The sequence below is a fragment of the Rutidosis leptorrhynchoides genome, chromosome 2 (genome assembly GCF_046630445.1).
Source record: "Rutidosis leptorrhynchoides isolate AG116_Rl617_1_P2 chromosome 2, CSIRO_AGI_Rlap_v1, whole genome shotgun sequence".
In the NCBI taxonomy this organism is placed as follows: domain Eukaryota; kingdom Viridiplantae; phylum Streptophyta; class Magnoliopsida; order Asterales; family Asteraceae; genus Rutidosis; species Rutidosis leptorrhynchoides.
The window spans coordinates 386736772-386751488 of record NC_092334.1 but is presented as its reverse complement, the minus strand read 5'-3'; positions in this window follow the sequence as shown (position 1 = coordinate 386751488).

The following is a 14717-nucleotide window of genomic DNA, read 5'->3' as shown; positions in this document are numbered from 1 at the left end:
CCTTTCTAGTGGCATCATTGAGACGTCTGTAATCAATACAGACTCTCCAGCCTGTAACCGTTCTAGTTGGAACGAGTTCGTCCTTTTCATTTACAATAACGGTTGTACCCTCCTTTTTGGGTACTACTTGTACTGGACTAACCCAAGGACTATCGGAGATGGGGTAGATTAACCCGGCATCAAGAAGCTTGACTACCTCTTTTTTAACAACCTCTTTCATGTTGGGATTTAGCCTTCGTTGTCTTTGTACTACTGGTTTGAAGTCATTCTCAAGGAGAATTTTATGTGTACAATAAGATGGGTTTATCCCTGGAATGTCGGTCGTTTTCCAGGCTATAGCCTTTTTATGGGTTTTTAAAACAGAGATTAACCTTTCCTTCTCGTTACCGGAAAGATGTGAAGCAATAATTACCGGTAATTGAGATGTACCTTCGAGATAAGCATACTCCAAGTGTTTGGGTAGCTCCTTAAGCTCTAGTACGGGTGGTTCTTCCAAGGAATTCTTTATTCGGAATCTATCTTTATTTCTGATATCTTTAAATGATTCCTCTTCCTTGGGAATTTCTTCTTCTATGGTCTCATCATCCGTGACCACCTTTATCAACTCGTCAAAATCCTCATCAATACTGAAATATTCACTTTCACTTACCGGGGTTAACCCCAAGGTATCAATTTCAAGTAGCTCCTGCAATTCATTCTCAACACAAAGGTCTATAACATCAATTTGAAAACAAGAGTCATCGGTGGAAGTGGGTCGTTTCATGGCTTTGTCAATGTGACAAATTATTCTATCGTTTCCCACACCTAAACTTAATTGTTCTTTTTGGACATTAATGATAGCATCTGCAGTGTTAAGGAAAGGATGTCCTAAAATAATAGGAACTTTTGTGTCCTCTTGCATTTCTAGAATAACAAAGTCAACGGGAAAGATAAGTGAGCCAACTTTTACAAGAATATCCTCGGCTATACCTATGGGAGTATCAAATGATTGGTTTGCTAATCGAATACCCATCCGAGTTGGTTTCAAGTCTCCTAAATCAAGTTTTAAATATAACGAGTAAGGCATTAGGTTAACACTTGCACCTAGGTCGACTAGTGCATCGTACACTACCGAATCACCCATCATACATGGGATGATAAAACTACCCGGATCTCCCAATTTTGGAGGTACATTTTGCTTTTTCAAGATGGCCGAACACTCCTCATAGAGGAATGTGGCAGACACTTCGTGGTATTTACCCTTCGAGGATATGAGATCTTTCAAAAACTTCCCGTAATGGGGCATACCCTTAAGAACCTCCGCGAGTGGCATGTTAATGCTGATTTGCTTGATCATATCCGCAAATTTCTGATATTGGTTTGCGAGTCTGTCTTTCTTCAATGCTTTTTGGTATGGAATAGGTGCCTTGTACACCTTCACTGGTAGTTCTTCACTTTTCTTCGATATGACCTCTGGTGGATCATCTTTCTCTTGTTCTTTTTCAACATGCTCATCTACATCAACAGGTACCTGCAAAACAGAAGGAGACAAAGGAACTTCTGGGGACTTAAGGGTCTCTGGGTTAGTGGTTAAACCACTTCTAGTAGTTATAGCATTTACATGCTCATTCCTTGTTTGATTGTTACTGGGATTCACTTGAGTATTTGAGGGGAGACACCAGGTGGTCTCTCTGCTAGTAACTGTGAGATCCTTCCAACATCCCTTTCTAAATTCTGAATCGTAGCTTGTTGATTTTGAATTTGCTGAGTTTGAAGTTCCGCAGTTTGCTCGTGTTTAACCATAAAATCTCTCAAAAGATCTTCTAAAACAGATTTCTTCTCGGGTTGTGGTTGTATAAGTGCTCGTGGTTGTGGTTGTGGTTGATTTTGTTGGAAATTATTTTGGTAATTTCGTGGAGGTTGATTACAATTGTTTAGGTGATTGTAACCCGGTGGTGCATTTCTTTGATTTTGATTTAGGAAATTCCGGTTATTTTGGTAACCTGAATTTCCTCCGTGGTACTTGTTGTTTGAACCTGAAGGTCCTCCTATTTGATAACTGTTGACAGGAGGATATTTCCAGTTCATTGCTTTAACCACCGGAAAGTCGTCAAAATTCATTTCACCTTTACGCAAGTAACCTAAGAAATTTGCTTACTCTTCCATCGTTGTTTGATCACAATCTCTAGTGAGATGGGGACCTTGGCACAATTCACACCCTACCCTGATAGTGTGCATTTCTTTGCTTACCTTCTCAATTTGCCTTGCTTGATTTGCCAATTGAACTTTTAATGCAGCGATTTCATCGTTGCTTTCGACATTAGCAACCGTTGATGATCTAGAGAACTCCATCTCTTGATGCCAATTATGAGAATGTGCTGCTATATCGGCAATGATTGTGTGCGCTTCTTCGGGCATTTTTTTCATGATTGATCCTCCTGCTGCAACATCTATATCCTTTCGAGTAGCCACATTGACTCCTTTATAGAATATTTGGACTTTTTGGAATGTATTCAACCCGTGTTGAGGACATACCCTAAGCATTTTATTGAATCGGGTCCAAGCTTCATAAAGAGTCTCATTAGACGTTTGCTTGAAGTGATTTATATCACTTTGCAACTTTGTTACTTTTGAAGCAGGGAAGAATTTTGACAAAAACTTGTTCATCATATCATTCCAATCTTCAATATAACCTTCCGGTAATGAGTCTAGCCAATCTCTTGCATCATCCTTTAGTGACCATGGAAAGATTTTTAAACATGCGACTTCATCGGTGACATCTTTGATTTTGAAAAGCTTGCAAATGCTTACAAACTTACGAAGATGCTCGTTAGCATCCTCATTTGGGGCTCCACCAAATTGGCATGTATTAGTTACCATGTGGAGAAATTGACCCTTTATTTCAAAACCATCAGTCATCGTGCGTTGAATAATTGCGTGGCCTTGACCTGTTCTTATTGCCTTCATTAATGCATCTATCGTTTGATTTGTAGCAGCCATCTCTTCCTCTTCTTTAATAACTGGCTTTATGATTAGTTGAAAAATTGGTTCAGAGTTAGAATCTAATGAAAGTGATTCTAAACCCTGAGCAAGAGATTCTACTTCTTGAGCTCTTAAGCATTCGTGAAGTTCTCTTTCAGGTTCAGGATATGAAGGAATTAAATTAGAGTTGGAAGAACGTAGATTCATGCATTAATACCTATCCTGCAATCACAACACCACAAACAAACCAATTGCAAAAACACTAGCTTACAATAAAAAGTAACTTTTCTAGGAATTGAATTCCTACAAAAGGATCGAATAATTCAAAGTTTATTAAAATCTTTTAACAAAACCGCTCCCCGGCAGCGGCGCCAAAAAGTAGATGTGTCAAGACGTATCCTTTAAAATATAGACAATATGCTTAATAATTAACATATAATACAGGCAACTAAAACCCGATCATGCTGTAACTAGCAAGTAAATTGACCAGTTCAATCCACAGGGAGAAGTTTGTTTTAAGAATTTTACAACGATTAATTATTCTAAAAGGGGGTTTGTGTTTGAAGTTGTATTTTCGTTTAACGAAACAGTAAATAAATATAATGAATAACAAGAATGAGAATGCGGTGTTTACTTCTATGCTTGATAAATGACAGGGATTGTTCTTTTATAATTAAAATCGTTATGTGATAGTTACAATAGAGCAGTTTATATCAATTTCACAATTTCTATAAACTTAAGAGCTATGTTTAATCAACAAGATTCTTTCGTGGTTGAATTCACATAAAACCTAATTTACTAAGATCACTCTAAGTAAACTACATGATTGTATATCCTAAATATCATTCAATTAACATCCTATACTCACATATAGGTGGCTAGATCACTAGGTGTTGAAGTATAAGCTATGGTCTTTGATAAAATCACATAAACCAAGTCATAACTTACATAATTGAACTAGGATACAAGGGTGATTACAACAATGGATCTTTTGAAAGAACATGGTGATTTAGATTGATTAACTAACTAGATCCAACCCGGTTAAACTCACGTGAAACCTGAATTACAACAATCACTTGAGGTAATTTCATAACTATGTTGCTTTGGAACTTATTTAATTACCGAATTAAACACATAACAAAATCACTTAAGTTTATGCATCTAATCGTCTAGATTACTAGGTGTATTGAAGTATAGATTGTTTTCCTAGTTAACTCACATTAATAGGTTTGCAATCTATATAATTGAAGTAATGAACTAAGCAAGCATAACAATGGTTCTTACGGTTGAACTAGATAATTTAATCAATCAAACATATATATAACTAGCATAACATCAAAGTATAGAATAATCCCAAGCCATAAATCTTACATTGAAGCAAACACACAAGGCGTTTAGCCTAACATAATCATAATAGAACTAATGGAACAGTAAATACACGTTGAATTCATGTTTAAAAGATATAGAACAATAATACCAATAGTGATGAATGATCCTAGCTTAATCTTGATGTTGAAAGAGTGGAGATTGACTTGTAGCCTTCCTTGAACCTTGAAAATCGTACTAGAACTGAGGCAGAACGTAATAATGAAGGTGTATCAAGTATGTAACCAAAGGCTAGATTAAATAGGCTCAAAAGTTAGGTATTTTGGCCAGAAAGTGACCAGATGCGCCGCATCTCTTTACGTTCAGTAGATTCTAGCTAGGTTCTGCACTCAGGACTGTCAGCAGGGGACCAGATGCGCCGCATCTGGGATAGATGCTCCGCATCTGGCTTGGATGCACCACATCCCTCTCAGATACGCCACATCTGGTGTTGTTTTGGTCCAGAAATCCTAATGCTCCGCATCTGAAACTGTCGGGAGTTATTTGGTGCAGAGATGCACCGCATCTGAGGGAGATGCGCTGCATTTGGACCTGTTTCAGTGGTTTCGGGCTGTTTTAAGCGTTCAATCTTCGTTTTAACTCTGTTTTCGCTGTTGGTCTTCATTTATTCAATCACAAAGAACTTTTACAAATATACATGAATTACAATACATACGTACAACAATTACATACAAATTGATATTAAATCGGATCGGAATAACGACAATAAACATGTATGATTTTGGCGTTATCATGTGCCTATGTGCGATATAGGTGGTTTCTTGCTCAGTCGTAATGATGGCGCTTGTGCGTGTGAGATTCGTTTAGGGAATTGTTATGCATTTATATGCATGATTTGTTTGGTGGTGTTTGAATGTGACCAATAGCCGTTTTTGGTGCACATTATGGTGTTGTACACTAGCCGTTTTGTACATGTTGGGGGTTAGCAACATTCGTTAGGATTCGCTATAGTGTATGTAGGGCACGATGCTACACTACTCGTTGTGTGATAGAGGCCCAAAGAGCGTGTTGATGTTTGTGATTTCGGGAAGTGAGTCGCGTATGGTGCGGATTCACAATGACGCGTGTAGATTCGGTCATTCTATTGGGGTAGTAACTCTCGTGTGGTGCGGGTTCACTAAGGCGTGTGTATGTTCGGCCAATCCCGATTGATGTTGCGATGGAGGTAGTGAGTCGCGTGTGGTGCGGATTCGCTAAGGCGCGTATAGGTTTGGCCAACCTTCATGTTGTTGGAATTGAGAACTATTGGTTGTTTTAAACGCCGATGGTTCGTTGTGTGGACCATGTTGTGTGATTGGTGATGCAATAGCCGTTTTTGCTCATGTATTTATGATAGTTTCGTCTTAGCCGTGTTTGCGCGCTACGTGGGATGATAAGTGGTAAGTGTTATCCGTAAGGATTCATTTTTCGTCTGTCTTCATCGTTTTATTTGTTGACCTTATTTTGGGGCGTGGTTACTTTAGCATTTTACTTGGTAAGGGTACGCTAAAGGGGTGATATCTCGGTACGAGATTTGGTTGAGTTTTCTCGATGAGAGGGTTGGAGCGAGTCTTAGTACTCAGAGTCATGGATTTGATTAATCACGGGTGACGTTATAGTTATAAAGGTGACGCATTGAGAAGAATTCCCTAGAGGAGTTGGAAGAATATATTGTGATTCCGCGTATTCTAAAGTGATCGTTGTGAACTTTGAATGTTGTGTGCATTGCATGTCTCGGAAATGCGTGCAAGTGTAGATTACAATTTGGAGAAACCTTCGGGTTAATGGACTATCGTTGTGAACATCGAGCTTAGATGTATGTCGAGGGACCATAGAGCATGGGTACGGTTGGTTAAGTGACGAGGATCACGGGGACGTGATCGAATTTAAGTGGGGGAGAGTTGTAAGACCCTGAATTTTATGCATCAGAAAGTGTCAATAAAAGTGTGCATCAGAAAGTGTCACTGAAAGTCTACCTAACACTTATCCATTTTCAAAATTTACATCACAATCAGAATCAGACAACTTCAGTCCCTGAACTTTTAAATTGAAGCTGGAAACTGAAAATGGAAGTGAACTCCTGGTATGTCGCGAAACGCGACCAACAAGGTCAAAACGTGACAGCCTATAACTCTGGTCCTGGTCACTTCGTTGCAAGCTGATCAGGTGTATCGCATTTGGGAGTGTCGCGAAACGCGACAGGTAGTCGGGAAACGCGACAGATGTGCAGAATGCCTTTGGGTTTTAATTGGGGGAATTTGTGTCCTTTCACTTTTGGACGGGTTATATGCTTGAGGACTGATCAAGAACTCAACCCTATCTCATTTTACACCCATACAAAGTCTCCCATTCATTTCTAGTGAGAGAAACTCAAGTGTAGAGAGATAAAGCTTCATTTGGGGAGGAAGAAGGTCAATTCGGGTGAAGGCGCAAGAGGCAAAGTTGTTCATCTCGTTCACGACAACTTTTTGGTGGTAGTGATAAGTCTCAAATCTAAACTTCATTTTATTGATTTGATATTCAAGTTAGGGTTTGAGATTTAATTGTTGAGAAAACCCATCTAGTTCATGGAAGGAGTTTATTGTAAGTAATTATTGTTGTTGTTGGTGGGTTTTGGGTTGAAAGACAAATTAGCCATGATTAGGGCTTGTATTTGGTTATAATCACTATGATTAGTGATTATGTTGTTGATATAACCCAATTGGGTGTTGTTGGAAGACTAATTTTGAGTTGGGTCAAAGTTAGCGTTTGTAGGTTGAATTTTGGGGAAAATGAGTGTTTAACACTTGTGGTTGGTTTAGTTGGCATTGTTGGAACCATTTTCATTAGTGTTAATGATTATTGGTGAGTTTGGGTAAGGTTTGCGCTTGGAAGTGCAATTGGGTCAATATTGCACTAGGTGTCAATATGGGTTGGTTTGTAATCCACCCTAATTGTGTTGTTTGTTATGTGAAAAATGGGATAGGTACTTTCCATTGGCGATTGCAGATTTTGGTATTTCTGAAACAACCCAACCCGTATTCCATACGATAATATATATATTTTTTTATAATACAGATTTATGTGCCAATTAAATATGTAAACCATTCCATAAGTTCCATTTAAACGTACATCAATTTAAATGTTTACAAAAGGCACGAAAGCCATTAATTAAGTTTAATACAAGTTTGACCCACTACAAGGATAGTTTATAATCCAAACGACCTCGAGTATGGTTTGGGGCTAAACTACCCAAAACGTTAGGCCAACTTCAAAAGCTAACACCAAAAGCACCCCCGACAACATAAGCGGGAGACCACTAGTCCAAACGTATGCCCTTACCCTTGTCCAAGCCGGAACTTATAAAATGGTAAACAACGAGAGGGTAAGCAAGGCTTAGTGAGTGCAACAATTATACATACATATATATAACCTACTTACTTGCAACCCTCACCAAATTCGCATACATACTAGTTACATAATTAGCATACCCTTCACATGTATAACGCTAAGTACCATGATAACAAGACTGGTATAACAATAGCATATAACACAACAATACAATATGCTAAACACAAATATAACGATGATGTTCACAACATCCATAGTACTCAAGATCTCAAGGCTAGCCCAACGAATGGTATCGTCAACATCGAACTTAAACCTCATTCACCTACATTAATGTGGTATCGTCAACACCGAACTTTAAACCCACATATGAGGTATCGTCAACATCGAACTTTAAACCCTCATCAACTCACTACAATAGTTGTATGGCATCGTCAACATCGAACTTTAATTCCATACATGAGGTATCGTCAACAACGAACTTTAAACCCTCATCACAACACAATATACTCTAGTGTATGGTATCGTCAACAACGAACTTTAAACCCACATCCCACAAGTAAATAAATTATATACATACACATATAATTATTCCACTCACCTTGTCACAAGGATGATGATCTAGTACTTCCGAGCTTCAACGCAATGTACCTAAATCATTAAGTGCACATTCAATTCCACAACTAGTGGGATTAACCACAATACTCCCACTTGAGCATTTAATGACCCAATTTGCATTAAATGACTCGACTACACACAACCGCCCATAAATGGCCAAGACTCGACTTTAATCACTAAGACTAGTGAATTAAAGTCTATTAACTTAAATTAACACAAAACTTAAGGTAATCCATACCCATTTCAACTAATTAGGTCAACTAGTACATTTTGACCCATTTTATAACACTTAAACTCACAATCAAGTCAAACTCACCAATTAACACCTCTTTCATAATTCTTAAAGTGCATTAGTGGCTAACAACACCAATTGACACTTACAACCTCAAATCACAAGGCCAAAACCCTAGATTATGGCTATTAGGGTTTAATTACAACAACATAACCCAAACTCACTCATTTTACCCTCAAATGGGTCATACAAATCACTAGTACCCAAAACCCTAGTCATTGACCAATAAAAACTCAAACTTAGAGTTAGAACTTACCGAGACTATCAACGCGTAGCTAGAGACACAAGGAACAACTCTAAATCTTGCTCCTAGGTTTGATTCACAAGTCTCCAACTTCAAATCTCAAGATCAAGCTAGGTGGGTTTTGTGTTTTGGGAGAGAAAAAGGAAAGAAAATGGAAATGAAAATGAAATAAATGGATGTGTGGTGGAGAGTTAATGCTCCCACCAGATTTACATGTCAAATTACCATTTTGTCCCTCAAAGTCATTTAATTTAAGCTGAAACCGGAATCAGAACTGCAGGACTGTCGCGGCGCGACCTTAATCGTCGCGGCGCGACACATAAAGGGAAAATATACCCTTCTTAATCCAACTTCTGATCCCAATTTGCTTGTTATGCCGCGGCGCGGACCAAATTATCGCGGCGCGGCATAAGGCTAGAACTGGACAGCTCGGCCAACTTATACATTTTTCGATTTTATTTACCTTGCACAATCCAACCCCCCTTCCTATGTTCACCTAGCCTTCCACAAGAGTCTCACAAGACTTAACGCTAACCAAACCCATGATTAAACTTATACATGCACACATTATCAAGTGCACATATAAGTATATATATATATATATATATATATATATATATATATATATATATATATATATATATATATATATATATATATATATATTCATACATTTACGCATAAGCTAACGAGTTATAAACGTACAAATGATTAAGCAGGTACCTTTCGATACGTACGGGAAAAACGAGATGTTACAACTCTCCCCCACTTGAATCGGAGCGCGTCCTCGCGATCCAAGCCGCATGACAAGAAGGAAGATAAACCAACACAAACTCTTCGGGCTCTCAAGTAAACTCGGAACCCTTACTACGGCGCCATTGAACTTTAAAAGTCCTAACCTCTTTATGTCTCAACCTTTTGACCTTCTCATCAAGTATGGCAATCGGTTCCTCGATATACTCTAACTTATTATTTAGCTCAATCTCGTCTAATGGCACCCTAGACGAATCATCCACAAGACACTTCCGGAGATGGGAAACATGAAATGTATTATGGATCCCCGCAAGCTCTTCGGGTAATTCCAAACGATACGCGACTTCACCAACACGAGCTAAAACCATAAATGGTCCAATAAACCGAGGAGCTAACTTTCCTCGTTTCCGGAATCGAATAATACCTTTCCATGGCGAAACCTTAAGCATCACCATGTCGCCTTCTTGAAATTCGATCGTTCGTCTACGTTTGTCGGCATACGAATTTTGCCTATCTTGAGCCTTTTTCAAATGCTCTCGAATCACATCAATCTTACTATTCGTCTCTAAAACCAAATCGGTACTCCCGATTTCCTTTTGTCCCACTTCACCCCAACAAATCGGGGTTCGACATCTACGCCCATAAAGCATCTCATAAGGTGGCATTCCAATACTAGTTTGATAACTATTATTGTACGAGAATTCCACCAAAGGTAAGTGCTCGTCCCAACTACCACCAAAATCGATAATGCACGCACGTAACATATCTTCCAAAGTTTGATTCGTACGTTCGGTTTGACCGTCCGTTTGAGGATGATACACCGTGCTCAATTTCAATTGTGTACCCATATCCTCATGAAACTTTTCCCAAAACCGAGATGTAAAATGAGTATCTCGATCCGAAATAATCGATATAGGAACACCGTGTCGAGAGATGACTTCCTTGACAAACAACTTAGCCAAGGTCTCCGACGATATCGCTTCCTTAATGGGAAGAAACAAAGCACTCTTCGTCAATCGATCTACTATAACCCAAATCGAATCAAGCTGGGTTCTCGCCGTTTTAGGTAACTTCGTGATGAAATCCATGGTAATGTGCTCCCATTTCCATTTCGTTATTTCTAACGGTTGTAACTTACCATACAGATTTTGGTGCTCGGCTTTAACTTGCAAACACGTGACGCATTGCTCAACATACTTCACAACATCACGTTTCATGCCCGGCCACCAATAATCTTTCCTTAAATCAAGATACATTTTCGTCGCGCCCGGATGAATGGAATACTTTGACTTATGTGCTTCATCAAGTAGCACTTGTCGGTAATCACCCATCTTAGGCACCCACACTCTTCCTTGAAAAGACAACAAATCACGCGAGCCTATAGTAATGAACTCCGATTGTCCCACAATTCGCTCCGCATGCTTGTTGTGAACGTAAGCCTCTATTTGAATCACGCCGAGTTTTTCAAGAAAATCGTTAGTAATAATCATACGTAACAATCCCAATCGTAATGCCGGGTGATGACTCTTTCGACTTAACGCATCCGCGACCACATTCGCCTTGCCCGGATGATAAAGTATCTCACAATCGTAGTCTTTTACCACATCCATCCACCTACGTTGACGATAATTCAAATCTCGTTGATTAAAGAGATGTTTCAAACTCTTATGATCCGAATAAATCGTACACTTGACACCATACAAGTAATGGCGCCAAATTTTCAACGCATGCACAACTGCCGCCAACTCAAGATCATGAGTCAGATATCTCATCTCGTGTTCCTTTAATTGTCGAGAGGCATAAGCTATGACTTTACCTCCTTGCATTAGAACACACCCGAGTCCATTTAACGAAGCATCACAATAAACAGTCATGTCTTCCACCCCTTCCGGCAAAACTAACACCGGAGCTTGACACAACTTCTCCTTTAACACTTGAAAAGCAATTTCTTGCTCGTTCTCCCAAACAAACCTCACGTTCTTCCTTGTCAATTTCGTTAATGAAGAAGTGATCTTAGAAAAGTATTGGATAAACCGAAGATAATAACCGGCCAATCCGAGAAAACGTCGGACCTCCGTAGGCGTAGTCGGTTGCCTCCAACTTTTCACCGTCTCTATCTTCCCCGGATCTACTTGGATACCCTCCTTGTTCACAATATGACCAAGGAATTGAACTTCCCTTACCCAAAATTCACATTTGGAGAACTTCGCATACAACTTCTCCAACCGCAATGTCTTCAACACTTCACGCAAATGACGTTCATGTTCGTTCATACTCTTCGAATAAACAAGTATGTCGTCAATGAACACAATTACCGACTTGTCCAACATAGGTTGGCATACTCGGTTCATTAGATCCATGAATGCCGCCGGTGCATTCGTAAGACCAAAAGGCATAACTACAAACTCAAAATGCCCATAACGCGTTCGAAAAGCCGTTTTCTCAATATCTTCCTCACGGACCCGCATTTGGTGATAGTCGGACCGTAGGTCGATCTTAGAGAAATACGTCGCACCTTGGAGTTGGTCAAACAAATCGTCAATCCGAGGCAACGGATAACGATTCTTGATTGTCACTTTATTCAACTCTCGGTAATCGATGCACATCCGCATACTACCATCCTTCTTTTTCACGAATAAAACCGGAACGCTCCACGGCGAAGCACTCGGTCGAATAAAACCCTTCTCAAGCAAATCTTGGGTTTGATTTAACAACTCTTGCATTTTCGTCGGTGCTAAACGATAAGGAGTTTTAGCAATGGGAGTAGCTCCCGGAACCAACTCAATGCGAAATTCAACTTGTCTTTCCGCCGAAACACCCGGTAACTCGTCTGGAAAAACGTCTTCGAATTCACTAACCACCGGAATTTCACGAATAGGTGGTGGCTCATCACGAGTATCAACAACATGGGCAAGAAAAGCCATGCCACCACTAACAAGAAAACGACGTGCCCGTGCGAAAGAACATATCGGCACAAGTCTTCTTCGCTTATCGCCGTGAATAACTAGCTCTCCCCCACTTGGGGTCTTCACGCGGATAAACTTTTCATGGCATGCAATATCGGCTCTATTTCGATCGAGCCAATCCATACCAACAACGATATCAAAGTCGCCCAAGGTCATCGGAATGAGATCTATCTTAAAGTTTTCGGCACCAAACACAACATCACAGTTCTTACACACATCAACCACTAGCACCATCTTGCCGTCCGCTATTTCGACTTCTACCAGACGACTTAACTTAGCTAACGGTCTATCAAGTTTAGGCACAAATTTTGGAGACACAAACGACAAATTTGCACCGCTATCAAATAAAATCCTTTCCGGATTAGAATTAACCATGAAAGTACCTGAGACTACTTCGTTTAATTGTTTGGCTTCGTCATTGGTCATCAAATAGTTGCGACCTCGAGTCGTACCCGCCACCTTCTCTAGCCTTTTAACATTATCGTTGTTCAAATCGGGACACTCTGACTTTCGGTGTCCTTCTTTGTTGCAATTAAAACAAGTGAGCTTGTTTGTTGAATTTGGCTTCGGGCAATCTTGAGCCATATGTCCACGTACCCCATAATTGTAGCAAGTAGGGACAAAGTTCCCAAAACCACCGGTAGCACCCTTCTTCACACTATTGACACTTTCGGAACCCTTTTTGTTCTTGTTCTTTTTATTTGAAAAATTCGAATAACTCGAACCTTCAAACTTTCTTTTTGAAAAAGTGAAATCGCTTTTTCTTGGAACCTCCGGCTCAAAACCCCGAGCCAACTCGTATAGCTCTTCAAAAGTCTTAGCCATTCCCCGACTAATCTTACCCTTGATCTCGTCGTTCAAAGTACGGTAGAAATCTTTCATTAGCTTGTGATCGTCACCAACATATTCCGGGCAAAAATGAGTCTTTGCCAAAAAGGTAGACTTGAGAGTAACCAAGTCCATCGAACCTTGTTGCAAATGATGCAACTCGTCCCGGATTCTATCAAGGTCAGAAGAAGTTCGGTATTCCTGGAAGAATTCCTTCTTAAACTCCTCCCATGTCAAGCTCATGCATTGCTCTTCACCATATAAATTGATTTTATCGTCCCACCACAACTTTCCTTCTTCACGTAACATGCTAGACCCATATCTCGTCTTCTTCTCGGGAGGACACTCCGCGGTACGGAACGCTCCCTCGATATCGGAAATCCAACAAGTGCTTTTCAATGGATCCCTCACCCCATTAAACATCGAAGGTTGAGTATCCTTGAAATTTTTGTAGTGGAAGTCCCGCCTTCCACCCCCACCATTACCTTCACCCCCTTCGCCTCGTGGATAAATGTTTCTAGCCTCTAAAGCCTCCTCTATTGCGGCTTTCATTCGATCGTTGATCATTTTGGTCACTTGTCCATCAACCGACTCTTGGAAGACCTTCCGGACATCGTCAAGAAAATCCTTCTTTAACTTTTTAAAGATGGCCTCAACCTTGGCCGTGAGTTCAACATCCTCACTCGTACCACCGTTATCATTATCGTGTCCGTTTCTCGTCTTCATTCTATAAAACAGAAAAGATTAAACAAAGAACGAAAAGACATAACAAGTAAGTATATACATGTACACCACACTACTCCATCTCGCTCGACAATCGTCATACATTACTTGTTTGACACGATTTGCACCCGTAACAACGGTAGCTAATCGTTGTTACGCAAGCACGTCACATTAACTCGCTAGTACAACGTCCGTCTTGCTTGATGATTGCTAAACACAACACAAAACAATTAGCACAAGGTTAGTTCACATAAACCAAAGCACTAACAATTCCCGATTAGACCCAAAGTCCTACAAGTCCCGCATAAAGCGCTCACACAATAAAGTCCAAGTCTAAGCACCTATCTCAAGTCGCCTAAATCCCTTAGACCATGCTCTGATACCACTTGAAACAACCCAACCCGTATTCCATACGATAATATATTTTTTTTTATAATACACATTTATGCACCAATTAAATATGTAAACCATTCCATAAGTTCCATTTAAACGTACATCAATTTAAATGTTTACAAAAGGCACGAAAGCCATTAATTTAGTTTAATACAAGTTTGACCCACTACAAGAATAGGTTATAATCCAAACGACCTCGAGTATGGTTTGGGGCTAAACTACCCAAAACGTTAGGCCAACTTCAAAA